The 14333-nt window shown below is 34.7% G+C and overlaps 2 long non-coding RNA genes across 2 annotated transcripts; one reads left to right on the forward strand and one right to left on the reverse strand.

Moving 5' to 3' along the window:
* Window positions 1-4248: 4248 nt before the first annotated feature.
* Window positions 4249-12071, forward strand: LOC104235350 (uncharacterized). Its single transcript, XR_011407621.1, has 4 exons — window positions 4249-4402; window positions 5129-5162; window positions 6273-6345; window positions 11737-12071. It is a non-coding gene; the product is annotated as an uncharacterized lncRNA (long non-coding RNA).
* LOC104210115 (uncharacterized) lies at window positions 7627-8304 on the reverse strand. Its single transcript, XR_011407622.1, has 3 exons — window positions 8075-8304; window positions 7922-7979; window positions 7627-7819 (listed from the first exon to the last, which is right to left on the reverse strand). It is a non-coding gene; the product is annotated as an uncharacterized lncRNA (long non-coding RNA).
* Window positions 12072-14333: the final 2262 nt, after the last annotated feature.

Below are 14333 nucleotides of genomic sequence, written 5' to 3' on the forward strand. Positions count from 1 at the left end.
GAAAGTCCTTGAATTTAAGAGTTATGTAACTTGAGTTTGGATGTGTGATTCATGATTTTGGATGTTATTGTGATGTTTTGAGCTTTGTAATAAGTTTGGTTTAGTTATTCAGACCATTTGTAAATGGTTAGGCAGTTCTGGTTCTGGCGCATTGCATTGCATTTGCAAAGGTTTTATTGGAGCTGCGAAGGCGCATGTGTGAGGGGTTGGTCGCTTTTGCGAAGTTGACTTCTCTTGTGATGGGTCGCTTCTGCAAAGAAGGGGCGGTTGCGCAGTTGCACCTACGGAGCTTCTAGGCGCGCATGCGTGGATTGTTAGGCTGAGGAACTGCGCATCTGCATATTTTTGGTGTCGCACTTGTGATGTCGCAGAAGCAGAAGGTTGGCTGTAGGTGCGAAGGCAGGCTGAGTAAGTGACTTTCGCAGATGCGAGAATGGGCTCTAAGAAGCGGTATCGCGGATGTGATAGATTTGTCCGCAAATACGAAAAAATGTTGGGCAAACTTATATTTCGAGGGTTTGGTCTATTTTTCATTATTTTGAGTTTTGGAGCTCGGCTGGAGGCATTTTTTGGAGAGTTTTTATCACCACTTTTAGGGTAAATATTTTCTACTTGGATTTAATTATATATCTCAATTCCCCCATAGATTTGTGTAGTGGGAACATGGACTTGAAAGAGGAAATTTGAGGTTTTTACCTACAACTTAAGAGAATAAATTTTGGTAATTTGAAGGTCGATTTGGACTTGATTTTGGAATCTAAAATATTTGGACTCATGGGGTTATGGGTAATCGGGATCTACTCCTTGACTCGGGTTTTAACCGTGTGGGTCCGGGGTTCACTTTTGTTGACTTTTTGGGAATTAAGTAAAAATTGAAGCTTTATTGTTTGTAATTAATTCCTATAGTTTTGTTTGACATTATTGAGTTAGTTTTGGCTGTATTCGATTCACTCGAAGGCCGATTTGCGAGGGAAGACATTTTTAGAGTATTGATTTGGCTTGTTTGAGGTAAATACCTTGCCTAGCATTGGTTTGATGCACTAGTTGCTTGAATTATTGATGATGTCTATGTGCCGAGGGTGACACACGTGTGGGGGATGAGCATGTGTGCATGCTCCAGATTTTTATCCATGCTCGTGTTAGTGCGTAGACTATGTATGCCTTGTATTAAATACTATACTTCTTACTATCATGCTTCATATATTCGTATCCCTTCGTGAGCTACTTTCATCATGCTACAGATCATGTGTAGGTTAATTTCCTGTTTAAATATGATAATTGCTATTTTGTGGTGTATTCGCCTAGTCTGAGCTATGGTAGCACACTTTGCATATGCATACTCCTTAGCATGTCACTTTAATTAGTCCATGAGTGTGTGATTTGATATCCATTATTCGTATAAATATATTTTTGTATATGATTTCTGTGTGATATATCCTGGATTGGTAGCACGTGAATGGTCCATGCCGTTGATGTTATGATAGCACGTGAGTAGTCTGTGCAGTTGTTATATTATGGTAAGTGAGTTATCTTACATCATATGGATAAGGATCCATCCCCCTAGGAACGTCCTCTCATGTTTCTCTCTTGATGACGTACACATGGTATGAGAAAGAACTGACCAATGTTTGGTCTTTGCATCTCTTCTCTATTTTCAAACACCTCGGGTATATACATGTTTTTATTGTATATATTCTCTATATGCTAGTTTTGAAACGTATACGTGCCTCTTTGTTTTGACTGGAAAGTGAGGGCACGGTATATATCTTCTCTATATGTTAACCTGTGAACATTAACTGATTCTTAATGTGTATCTTCTCTATATGCTAAGGTTGATGATCTTTTTGTTATAAATGCATATATTCTCTATATGTTGAGTTCTTAAACTGTTATAAGACTTGGGCACGTCTTCTCTTTATGCACTAATTTGGTTATACATGTATTTTATATTTATTTTGGTAGCATTGCTGTGTTCTTGGATATTTACGAACTAAGTAGGTTATTAAGTGAGTATCATTGGTAATTCTTGCCACTACTATATCACTGAGGTTAATCATGATACTTACAGAGTATATGGGGTTGGTTGTATTTATACTACACTTTACACTTAATTGTACAGATTTAGGAGCTGGATCTAGTAGAGCTTTATAAGCGGAGCTGTTTGATGTGTTTTGTGGAGACCAAGGTAGAGTTGCTTCCTAATCGCAGTCCCCAACGTCTCTTTCTATGTTTATTTATTGTTGTTATTGTTTCAAATAATATTTCTGTATTTTAGACTTGTATTCATATTGTAGAGCCTATGACTTATCGTTACCAGTTTTGGGGAGTTGTATTATGATTTGTCATTATTTATGGTTATTTGTCTTTCAGATTTATCGATTTTGTAATTCATTATCATATTTTGTTATTATTTATAACTGGCTTTCCTAGCAAGTGGGTTAGTGCCATCACGATTGATGGTGATTTGGGTCGTGACGCATGACCAAAATATTAAAACCCCCAAGGACTAGGTAGCACAAGGTCACGAGCAACTACTAAATAACTACAAGTCTGAATACATGATCAAAAGTGTCTGAGACAATGAAAATAGACAGAAGATAATGAAAATAGACAGAAGATAATGAAAAGAGACAGAAGATAATAAAAAGATAGAGACTCGGGCACTAGAGAACAAATCCATGAGGCGCAACTCACCTTAAGTCTTTGAGCGAATGCCTAGGCTCAACAAGAGGCTCTGCTAGTGCACACATGAGGATTTACACAAAAGGATATGCAGAACCATAGTATGAGTATAACACAATTGGTACTCAGTAAGTATCAAGTCTAACCTTGAAGAAGTAGCAACGAAGCTATAGGCATCAAGATACATACAACACATATATGAATAACAGAGCTTGGAACTGAAACAACAAATATCCTCATGAACAACATGTATCAAAGATATAAAAGAGTCAAAAGATATAAAACATGCTTTCCAAGTTCAAGAGATAATCATAACGCTGGTCCAATATGGTACTTAAAGATGACATGCTTCAATCAATGGAGTCAAGGCTCCCAACTAGTATATATATATATGTGACAGGCAATAGTTGGAATTTTGAATGAATATTTCTTAATGAATCAAGGATGTCTATTCATGCTCAAGAGTCTATCTCTTACCATAACCGGCACAAGATCCGTGTACCACACTCAATCCATGTATCACTGAAACCCGATACAAAATTCATGTATCAACACCGATACACAATCCATATATCGACTATGCTCATGGGGCCTAAAGTAACATGGATAATTACTTGACTCCGGAAGGACAGATCCTTATCAAAACGCAAAAGTAGCTTGATAGCTCACTCATAAATCAAATATTCGTTCATCAAATTATGTGTGCCAAAATTGTATTTCAACCACACGACTCTACCTTTTGTTCCATGATCTCAGTCCAAATCAGATATCCAAATATAATACATATGCATATGCCCAAGAATATATTGATAAAAGATGAACGTGGACATAATAATAATAATACAATTATGTGCTCATGGAATTTCTATATGACCATGGATGATTCAAGCAATTCAAAATTTCAAGAATAAGAGCCTTCATAAACAATTTAAAAAAACAAAGAGGCATAATTTCTAGTCTAGCATGAATAAGAGCGCAAATGTAGTCATATAAGTCAAATAAATCATGAATCAAGATGAGCACATAATCAAAATAAGGATAAAATATCTAAATTCTATCTTAGACATGATATAAACTTGGTACGTTCACTACCTTGCATATACATCACCCTCCAAATACATTAAACACATAGCAATCAAGTCATCCTAGGGGTTTCCTCTTATCCAAGAGACTTACCTCTTTCCCGGGCTAGCTTTAACCATAAATCACGTCAAAATCTTGTTCTAGCCCTCCAATCATGCAAATCCAACACTACAACAAATATGGCCTAATGGCACACTAATTTTAGACAACGCTTGAAAAGTGTGACCAAAAATATATTTGGGCACGCTTTCAAGGGGTGGCCTTTGTATAGAACTTTTGGCTACGGAAAACTTGGCCACACTTGTAAAGTGTGATCTTTATTTTATTAGGCTACACTTATTAAACTTTGCTAAATCATAAAATAATTAACAACAATTACTTGTATATATGGCTATACTTTTAAGTGTGCTCTTTTTTTATTCTAAAAGCAACACTTTATAAGTGTGCTCTAAAAGTCCAATAAATTTTTTGGCTAAAATGTTCCGTCCAATATTATATCTCTTAAGTGAATATTTTTTCCATTTCAAAAGGGCAAAAGATCTCGCGCCTCCCTAGAATCTCTATGGATATATTAGTTTAGGGTTTCTTGCTTCAGCACCTTTGATGAATCTGCGGAAGTGTTTCTACACCTTCTTAGGTAGTGTTTCTGCACCTTTTCACCCTCCTTTGAGTAGTGTTCCTCTGTAATCACTATCAAAAGAAAATGTTTGCTTTAAATTATGGTTCTTTTTTTTCCAAACACATCGAAGAAATTATTAAAGTTAGAGAAACGAGAATTCTTTTGCATTTGTCTTATTGTAGTGTGGGCCAAAAAAATGGATAGATATGGTAGAAGAGGTGGCCTCAATTTCAGGTTGCTGCTCTTCTACTTCAATGTTTACCATCTTATGGTCTCCAATTGCTGTAATTTCCTATATTCTAAACAGTATTAATATTTTTGTTGTTACTCCTGCTATCTAATTTGATACTTATTCCAGAAAAGAATGAACGCATAAATTATTTATTGCTTTGTTTGTCCCAAAGATTAGTAATTTATTTCAAAACCCTAGCTGATTTGTGAGCCTAATTCTAGCAGAAACAACCCTAGCTGCGCACAGTATGTTCTTTCTTCTTTGACTACAAGTATATATGGCTTCAGGGTACTCACAAATTTCATATTTTTCTTGCTCTACACCTTCGCACCAGCTTACGTCATTTTCTTTTTTGGGTACTCACAAATGTCATTTTTTTTCTTGTTTCTACGTATAGAAAGGTCTTAAGTAGATTCATTTTAGCAGTCTCATGAATAATTTTTTTTATGTTCCCTCTTTTAGTAATTATTGTGTTTTCTGTTCCTTTTCATGTCAAATTTCTAAATGTACAGATACCCAAGTTGCAATAGTAAGTCATGTTGCAAGGTAAGATCTTATCTTCTTAGATTCTTTAGATGTTCTTCAATTTTGGTATGTGTGGATATCTTGTTTTCTGGTGCAAATTGACAAGGTTAATGGTATATCTTTTTGTTGCTTTGATTTCCTTTGATTATGTGCTACTTGATTGATTTTAAGCTTTCCATATCAATTATTGTTGATTGAAAAACATCTCTGAGAGTTTCACTGGTATGGTGGCTACATTCAAGCATAAAACCTGTTCCATTTCTATATTATGTAATATCTTGTACTTTAGTGATCTTCTGTAAAACATATGTATCTCTCACAGGGCAGCTTAAGATTTATTGGGAGAAGATCAACATTACTTCATGTGAATAAAAGATACATTGGATAGGAGTTAGTGATGTATTCGAATAATTTGGTACATTTTATATTCTGAATTCTGATTTGGAGTATAGATCATCTGCGTCATCCCAAAGTTAGCATGTTTCAGCTAGCAGAAACTAGTGCCACTTAGACAAATGATTTCTGATACCTACTTTAAACATAGGAAACACGTGTACAAGCTCAATTTGCTCTTGTATTTCATGGTTACTATTGTGATGTGAACATTAGAACTTCCAAAACTCATTTTCTTCGGATAAACACTTGGTATAAAGTTGCAGTTTGAAAAAAGTGCAGTCTTTTGTTGAGAAATTGTGTTTTGCTTCTGTTTCACTTAAGAAAAAATTTAACTGCAACTATATTATTCATTGGGAGCTAGCTTTAGTTTAGAACTCCAGTAGTTTGTAATAAATTGGGTGAAATTTACCATTAACCCATTGATTTGCTAAACTTTGAGTTGCTTGAACAGTGTACTTGGAGCTCCAAAATAAAATTTTGGTGAAACAGAAACTTTCCAGGTCTTGTATAGTTGTGCTATCAGCCAATTGGCTTTTATAATTCATACAAGTCCATCTTTCTTTTTCGTTATACTATGTGATTGATTGTGAGCATGTATTTCACATTAGTTTTAGTCACTTAACTAGAGAAAAAATGTGATATATTTTTCGTCAATTGGTAAACAACCTTAGAATGAATATTTAAGATATATACTAAGGTGTGTCGGATTCAACCTTCCTTCATCTATTGATGCAGGCAGTGCATGATTTTGAGAGGCTAAAATCATCTATATTCTTCTGGTTGAGGTCATCCTCCGAGTCTTGAAAAGGTATTTAACTTACAAGAACATGCTTTTCTAAAAATTTAATTTTGCAATATCGAAACAATGTAAAGTTTACTTAATTCTCAATTTTCCTTAGTCTAAGGTTGCCTCGCCCGGAAGAAAATGTCTTCTTCATGGCATTATATTTTTGCTTATGAAGATATTCTTGCAAATTTTTGTCCCCTCACTTGAAAAATATGATGAGCATTTAGCTAAAATAGCTAGCTGATTCTCTCTTGCTCTGTTATGAGCTCTTTTGAAGATATTTCGTTGGTGATTATTAGCTTCTTTTATAGATAAAGCAAGGGATGCTCTAGCATTAGGTTTAGCCTTTTCTTATTTCAAACTTTTACTATAGATTTGACAAATATAAATATTACTTTCCTCCAACATAATAGACTAAAATTCGGGTAAGATATGTCTGAACCTTAAGATTGACAACACCTAAATTATGCACTCTCTTTATCGCTTAGTGTTTACTCCGGATTTTTGAAAGAGTTTAACTTATTTTATACTCGTGCTACTCGCCTATGGTGATTCTTTCTCACTTTTCTCACAATTTGTTTTCTGATTCCAATTGAAGATGTTGAAGTTGTTAGTAATATTAGGGGTGGGAATCGGCCGGTTCGGTTCGGTTTTGAATATTATCGGTTTTGCCTATCGGTTATCGGTTTACAAATATCATAACCCGATAACCAAACCGATAAGATATTGGTTATCGGTTATCGGTTAATCGGTTATTGATCATTATCGGTTCGGTTATCGGTTTACCCGATAAGGTAAAACTAAAACTAAGAGTGCTGATTGCTGAACGCTGAATATTACCTAAAATTAAGAGTGTTGAACGCTAATATTTGTACAAAGTAAATTTTGTACAAAGTTTACTGGAAGCTGCTATATATGACACTTCAAGCTAAACTACAGCTGAGTAACAAGAATCAAACTACAGCTGCTATATTGAACACATAAAACGACACATAAAAAAAAATATGATAACAGAAAACTGCACACAAAGCTGCACATAAAACTAACATTTCTCACAATAATTTCAGTTTAAAGTTAAACTTCTCACTGAATAATTTCAGCACACAAAGCTGTACATTTTTTGCCTCAAACTAAACATACCCAGTACGGCAGTACCTCAATTGCCTGTGCATACAAAATGCAAATAGCTCAAATTCCAATCTAACAAAAATAGGAGATAAAAAGATCCCAACTTTCACAACCCAAAAACAGATGTATACACAGTAATGTCCAAACTCCAAAGTAATAGTTCAAACACATTAATAACAATGCAAAGTAGTATCAACCTTAGGATTAACAAGTCCAATTGTCCAAAGTCCAAACATAATACATAAAACAAGATGACAATAACTACATCTTACTTTCCACCATCCATCATCACCTTCTTCAATCCTTTCATAGTGACTCCAAACATGTGAGATAGCTTTGAGACCACAAAGTCGAGGCATGGTTACACCTATTAAACATAACAAGAAAATATATTAAGCAAGTAATATTTGTAATCATACTATGTATAACATATAAGTTGAATAATTAACTTACCAAAGTTTTAACTTACAACTATCTAAGATTCTACATATCATCATCGCAGGGTTCGTTTCCAAGATTGGCAAAATCTATGATAATATATATTAACAAGTCAAACAACAAAAATATTAAATAAACTATTTATAAAAATAATATACAATCAAACAAATTAAAATATTGCTACCTTGTTCTAGTTGCTCGAGAACATCTAAATCTTCCTCAACACTTACAGGTAATGGCTCACTTCGAAGCCAATCTTGAAGGCACAAGAGAACTTCCACCAATTTAGGAGTCAATGAACTCCTAAATGAATCAAGAATACGCCCTCCAGTGCTAAATGCACATTCAGATGCAACACTTGAAATAGGAATAGATAATACATCCCGAGCCATCTCAGCAAGAATGGGGAATCTAGGTGAGTTTACTTTCCACCAAAGCAATATATTACCGTCTGCTATTTCATTTTCAACTTCTTCTGTTAGATATTTTTCCAATTCTGATTTAGAATCTGAACCTCCAATCCCAGCTTTATGTCTTTTTAATTCTTCAAAGAAAGAACCAAAAGATCCATTTGAAGTTTCCATTGTGTCCAATGAAGAGTTAGATAAACATGAAGAGGGACGACAAACTTTATCTTTTGAATAAGACTTTACATACTCATTAAACAATGAAGTCATGTATGTATGTACTCCCTTCGCGATAATTGGCCCTTTCTCTTCGAACATCTTCGCAAGTGCAAAACTAACAGAATCAAACTTGTATCGAGGATCCAAAACACATGAAATGAAAATCATTTTGTTCATTTTTTCTGGATCACCCCAATACTTATCAAATTTCTCCTTCATCTTCTTTGCCATTAAACCCAACAAAACATCTTCATTTAATATCAATTGTTTCAAGTAAACAGCAACTTCACAAATTTCAAGAAAATGATGATTTGATGTAACATAAAGTGAGCCAGATACCTTTACAGTAAGCTTATAAAAGATTTCAAGAAATTTTGTCAATTTCTTTACATCCTCCCAATCACTACTCAAAAGTGTACCTGCAGGACTTCCATTTACAATATCAACAAACTCAAGATGATGTGACAAGCCAATATCATGATCAACATATTCTAAAATTGCACTCTCATATTCAATAGCCCTGTTCAACATTAAGTATGTAGAATTCCACCTTGTAGGAACATCCAAACATAAAGATTTCCTAACTAGATTTCCTTCATCACAACATTCCTGAAACTTTTTCCACCTAGCAGGAGACTGCCTGATATATCTCACTGCTTGCCTAATACGTTCAATAGACACAATTGATTCTTTTATACCATCCTGAACAACAAGATTCATAATATGAGCCATACACCTCACGTGAAGGTGCTTACCATTCATAGAATTGGTCCCCCATTTAGTTAACTTCTTAGAAAGCTCCTTCACCGTCACATCATTTGAACTAGCATTATCAACTGTGACAGTGAAAAATCTTTTGTAACCCCCACTCTTTCAAACAATTAACAATACTATTTGCCATATCTTCCCCCCTATGACTAGAAATTGGACAAAAGTTGACAATTCTTTTATGCATTTTCCATTCACTATCAATCCAATGAACAGTAATACACATATAATTTATTCGTTGTAAGGAAGTCCAAGTATCAGTGGTAAGGCAAACTCTCTGATCTTTAAAAAGCTTCACCAACTTACGTTTTTCATCATTGAAAAGATCAAAACAGTCCCGAGTCATAGTTCTACGTGAAGGAATTCGAAAAAAAGGTTGTGCAACTTTCATAAATTCATAAAACCTTCCTTTTCAACAAAGCTGAAAGGAAGTTCATCAACGATCACCATACGACACAAAGCCTTCCTACATTGTTCTTGATCAAATTTCCAAGGAACAACAACTACATCACCCTTATTACCCCCGGAATAGGGTTAAAGCCTAGTTTTGATTGACTTTTTGCAACATCTAAAGGCATTTTTAAACACTTGGCCATATGTGTAAGGAGTGATTTCGTACCATTATCTTTTGAATCGGCAAAATATTCTCTTTTGCAATGTTTACAAACACCCTTTTGATTTCCTTCCGGATCAATAATTTGGTCGAAATATTCCCATGCAACAGACCTCTTTTTTCTTTGTTTTTTTGCTTTCGATTGAACTGATTGAGATTGTGATGTGGCATTTGAATTAGAAGCTCCACTTTCACCAATCACCTTATCAATCATGATATTTTCAGCCATGTTTTTGTGTCACTGTGAATTTGATTTAAAAGAAATCAAGCAGCGAGACAACAAAATCTTAAAATGAAACACATATAACTACATATTTAGCTTAAAATCTAAAATGAAACACATATTTTAAGCAACAAAGCTTAATTGATTTGGTATGTTGGGGTTCCAATCTCAAAGAGATAAGTAACATAGCACCGTTAATAGCATGGGATCTGGTTACTGGTATGTAGACAGGACACAATTTGCACAATATGTGATAGTGCACCTGAGACAATTGAACATTTGTTCTTTGAATGCCAATTCTCTAGAGCTTGTTTGCAGGTTATTGTAAACTGGTTAAACATTGGAATACAGAACACTACATTACTCAGTCTAAGGCTCTAAGCAGCAACTATCAAGCAGAAAGGAAAAAGGAAATCAGTGCAACACCAAATTTTCAGGATGTTACCCACTAAATTTGCATGATGTTATAGTATAAATCAGTATAGTATGAAAAAGGAAACCAAACAATCAGTGTAGTATAAATTCAAGAAACCAAACATTTTAGGGAAACTAAGACCAATCAGTCTTAGTTTGGTCCTGCTTCTGCGTCCTTTCGATTTCCCATTTAGCTAACTTCTTTTGTAACCCCCACTCTTTCGAGCTTCATAAAAAAGGAAAATATGCAAAAATTGATTTCTAAGATACCAAACTAAGACGAATTCAGAAATGGGATATGAAACACTAACCTTAGTGCAACGCTCTGCCGGAAAAAGATATAGAAAACTGAGTTTTGACGGGCTCAGTCGTGTGGGCGTGACTGCGTGAGTCATGAGGCAGAGAACTGGTGAGGGCTTCACTGCTTCAGCCGTGTGGCCGGTGGCGGACTGGCAGAGAACTGGGTGAGGACTGTGGTAAGGGCTTGACTGACTGACTGAGCCTCAATGTTTTGTTACTGAAGGACTTTTCCGCCTTAGAAATGAAGGACTCTATACTTCATGCCTGATGCCACTGAGGGCTTGAGCACTGAGGGCTTGAGCTTAACTTGTCACTGAGGGCTTGAGCTTAACTGAGGAGTGAGGAGTCCTGCAGGTATACTAGTAAAGGAAAGGAAAGGAAAGGAGTTAGTGAGGCTGTGAGGAGGCGGACAGACTAATGAAAATGAAACCCTAGTATTACTAGACTAAAGGGTATACTAGTAAATTAGTAAACCCTTATTGGGTTATCGGTTTACCCAATAACAGATTTGATAAACCGAGCCCGAACCGATAACCCAATAAGAAATTTTTTTTAACCCGTTACCGAACCATTAGCCCAATAACCCAATACCGATAACCCAATAAGTAATTAACGGTTCGGGTTATCGGTTTTACCCGATATATGCCCACCCCTAAGTAATATTGTTGACTGCATTAACTCCATACATATAGTTAAAGGAGCTTGTAATCAAAGTTACTTCTAATCCAACACTTAAGTGTTGTTGTAATGAAATATCTTGACGAAAAAAAAGGTTGTTGTACCTTTTACATTATAGTTTATGTCAGATTTTTGTTAGTTTTTAGTAAGACAAATGTTGCTTTAACCCGCTCATATTATATATGTATTTCTTTGTAATTTCTAATTTCATCTTAAATGTGTAGAAAAATGCAGGTGATCCAATTGGAAATGTTGGCCACAAGTCCAATTTAATCTATTGAAGTGAATGATGAAGACTTTTTCAATAATTGTGATATTTATTTTCATCTATGTGAATACATTCGGTTTTTTATAGTTTGTTGCTAGTTCACATCTTGAAACAAAGCTTTATTAATGTGTAGTACATGAAATATATTTCTGCTTTGAAGTTCAGTGGAATTGTTGTTTTTTTCTTTTGGTTATTTGTTGTGTAATTTAATGCTTGAGATCCTAATGTATATGCTTGAATAAATGTGATTACAACATTTATGTAAAAACATATAACTTTTCAGTTACAAAATTGTGGTTCACATAAATATTATTTAAAAAGAATTGGAATTACCTATTCAAGATTTGCCACACTTCAAAAGTGTAGCCTAATGGATATCAAAGTCCACACCTCATAGGTGTAGCTTTAGCACATGAAAAATGTTGTCGTATCAGATAATACAAGCGTGTCCTTTGTATCTTATTGGCAACGCTTTTGAAGTGTGGCTTCTAAAGCTACGTCCAAAAAGCGTGGTCTCAGGGAATAGGTTACGGTACTTTAGGCCACCCCTGGAAAGCATTGCGTATAGTTGAAAAGTGTGGCTTTTGATTAAATGCCATACTTTTTGACAGTTCAGGCCACACTTTTTTGGGGTGGCTACATACCTAAAATGTTGTAGTGCAATCCCAACATCATCCAAGAAAGTCAAATAATGTTATAGAAAGCGATCCCAAACCATAAAGCTTCGATCTTTGATAAATTCCTAAAATGTCAACAAAATTCAACTCAAGCTTGCATGCCGAAAATCTGAAACCAATACCAAAATCAGATGACTCATAACCTAGCGAGTCTAAATATATAATTAATTTCCAAATTCGGGTCTAAATCGATCTTCAAAATCTTAAAATACACTCTCTTAAAGTGTAGACAAAAACTCCAAATCTTCCTTCAAAATCCCATGATTAAAGTGAATAAATTCATGGAAATTTAAGATAAATAGCCAAATACAAGTGAGATTACTTACCCACAAAGTAGTGATGAAAATCACCTCAAAAGTCGCCTCTTACCTTGCTCCAAATCTCAAAATAGTGAAAATAAGTCAAATCCTTGAACTATAACATTCTGCCAAACAATATAATCCCCTAGGCGACACAAGTACATGAGAAACTACTAAATAAGTACACGTCTGAATATATGATCAAAACTATCTGTGATAACGAAAATAGACAGGAGATAATAAAAAGACAGGGACTTGGGCACTGCGAAATAAATTCATGAGGTGCAACTCACCCTGAATTTGTGAGTGCCTAGGCTCACCAAGAGGCTCCAGTAGTACCCACCTGAGTATCTGTACAAAATATATATGCAGAAGTGTAATATGAGTACACCACAGTCGGTACCCAATAAGTATCAAGTCCAACCTTGAAGAAGTAGTGGCAAGGCTATAGACATCAAGATACTTACGACACATATATAATAGCAAACTCTCCAGGTATCAAAGATATGAAACAGTTGAAAGATATAGAGCATGCTTTTTCAATTCAAGAGATAATCATAATGCTGCTTAGATATTATATTTAACGATCGCATACTTCAACCAACGGAACATATATATGTGACATGCAACAGTTGGCATTTAAATGAATGTTTCTCAATAAATCGAGGATGTCTATGCATGCTCAAGACTTTATGTCTTACCATAACCAGTACAAGATTCATGTATCATGATACACAATTCATGTATCACTGAAGCCCAATATGAAAGTCATGTATCGACCCGAAGCACAATCCATATATCGACCACGCTCACAGGACCCAAAGTAATATGGATAATCTCCTGACTCCGAGAGGACAGATCCTTATCCAAGTGCAAAAGGAGCTTGATTGCTCACTCATAAATCGAATATCCGTTCATCATATACTGAACCCATAAATTTCAAATCCTGGCTCCACATATATGCATAGTTGTTTATTAATAATAAACAATGAGAGTAATCACTCTTCACCTTGAACAAGGTTGTTCCATTTGTTTAATTGATTGACTACCTTATAAGTCCTTATTAAGTATATGTGAATAATACAAAGCTTGGTATACAATTAATAGTAATACAATAATATTAGAATTTTTATACGACAAATAATAATACAAGAACGGTTAATCAATAAGTAGTACTCCCTCCGTTCCAGTTTATGTGAACTTATTTCCTTTTTGGTCCATTCCAAAAAGAAAGACCCCTTTCTAAATTTGAAAACAATTTAGCTTAAATTTCCAATTCTACCCTTAATGAAAAGCTTTTATAACCACACAAATACTCTGGATCCCTTTTTGACTTGTTTAGAATCACAAATTCAGAAAGTCTTTATATTTTTTTAAACTCCGTGCCCAGTCAAACAGGTTCACATAAATTGGAACAGAGGGAGTAATTAAGATATGATATTCCTAATTGCAATATCAAAATGAAAGATTAGTTTTCCTAATTAGTATAAATGTGGAAATTTTAGTTTAAATAGAAAAATTCAAATTAAAAACTATTAAGATTCAATACTATCATCATTTTTAACTTTATTATACAA

Source organism: Nicotiana sylvestris, chromosome 5, assembly GCF_000393655.2.
Source record: "Nicotiana sylvestris chromosome 5, ASM39365v2, whole genome shotgun sequence".
NCBI classification, from domain to species: domain Eukaryota; kingdom Viridiplantae; phylum Streptophyta; class Magnoliopsida; order Solanales; family Solanaceae; genus Nicotiana; species Nicotiana sylvestris.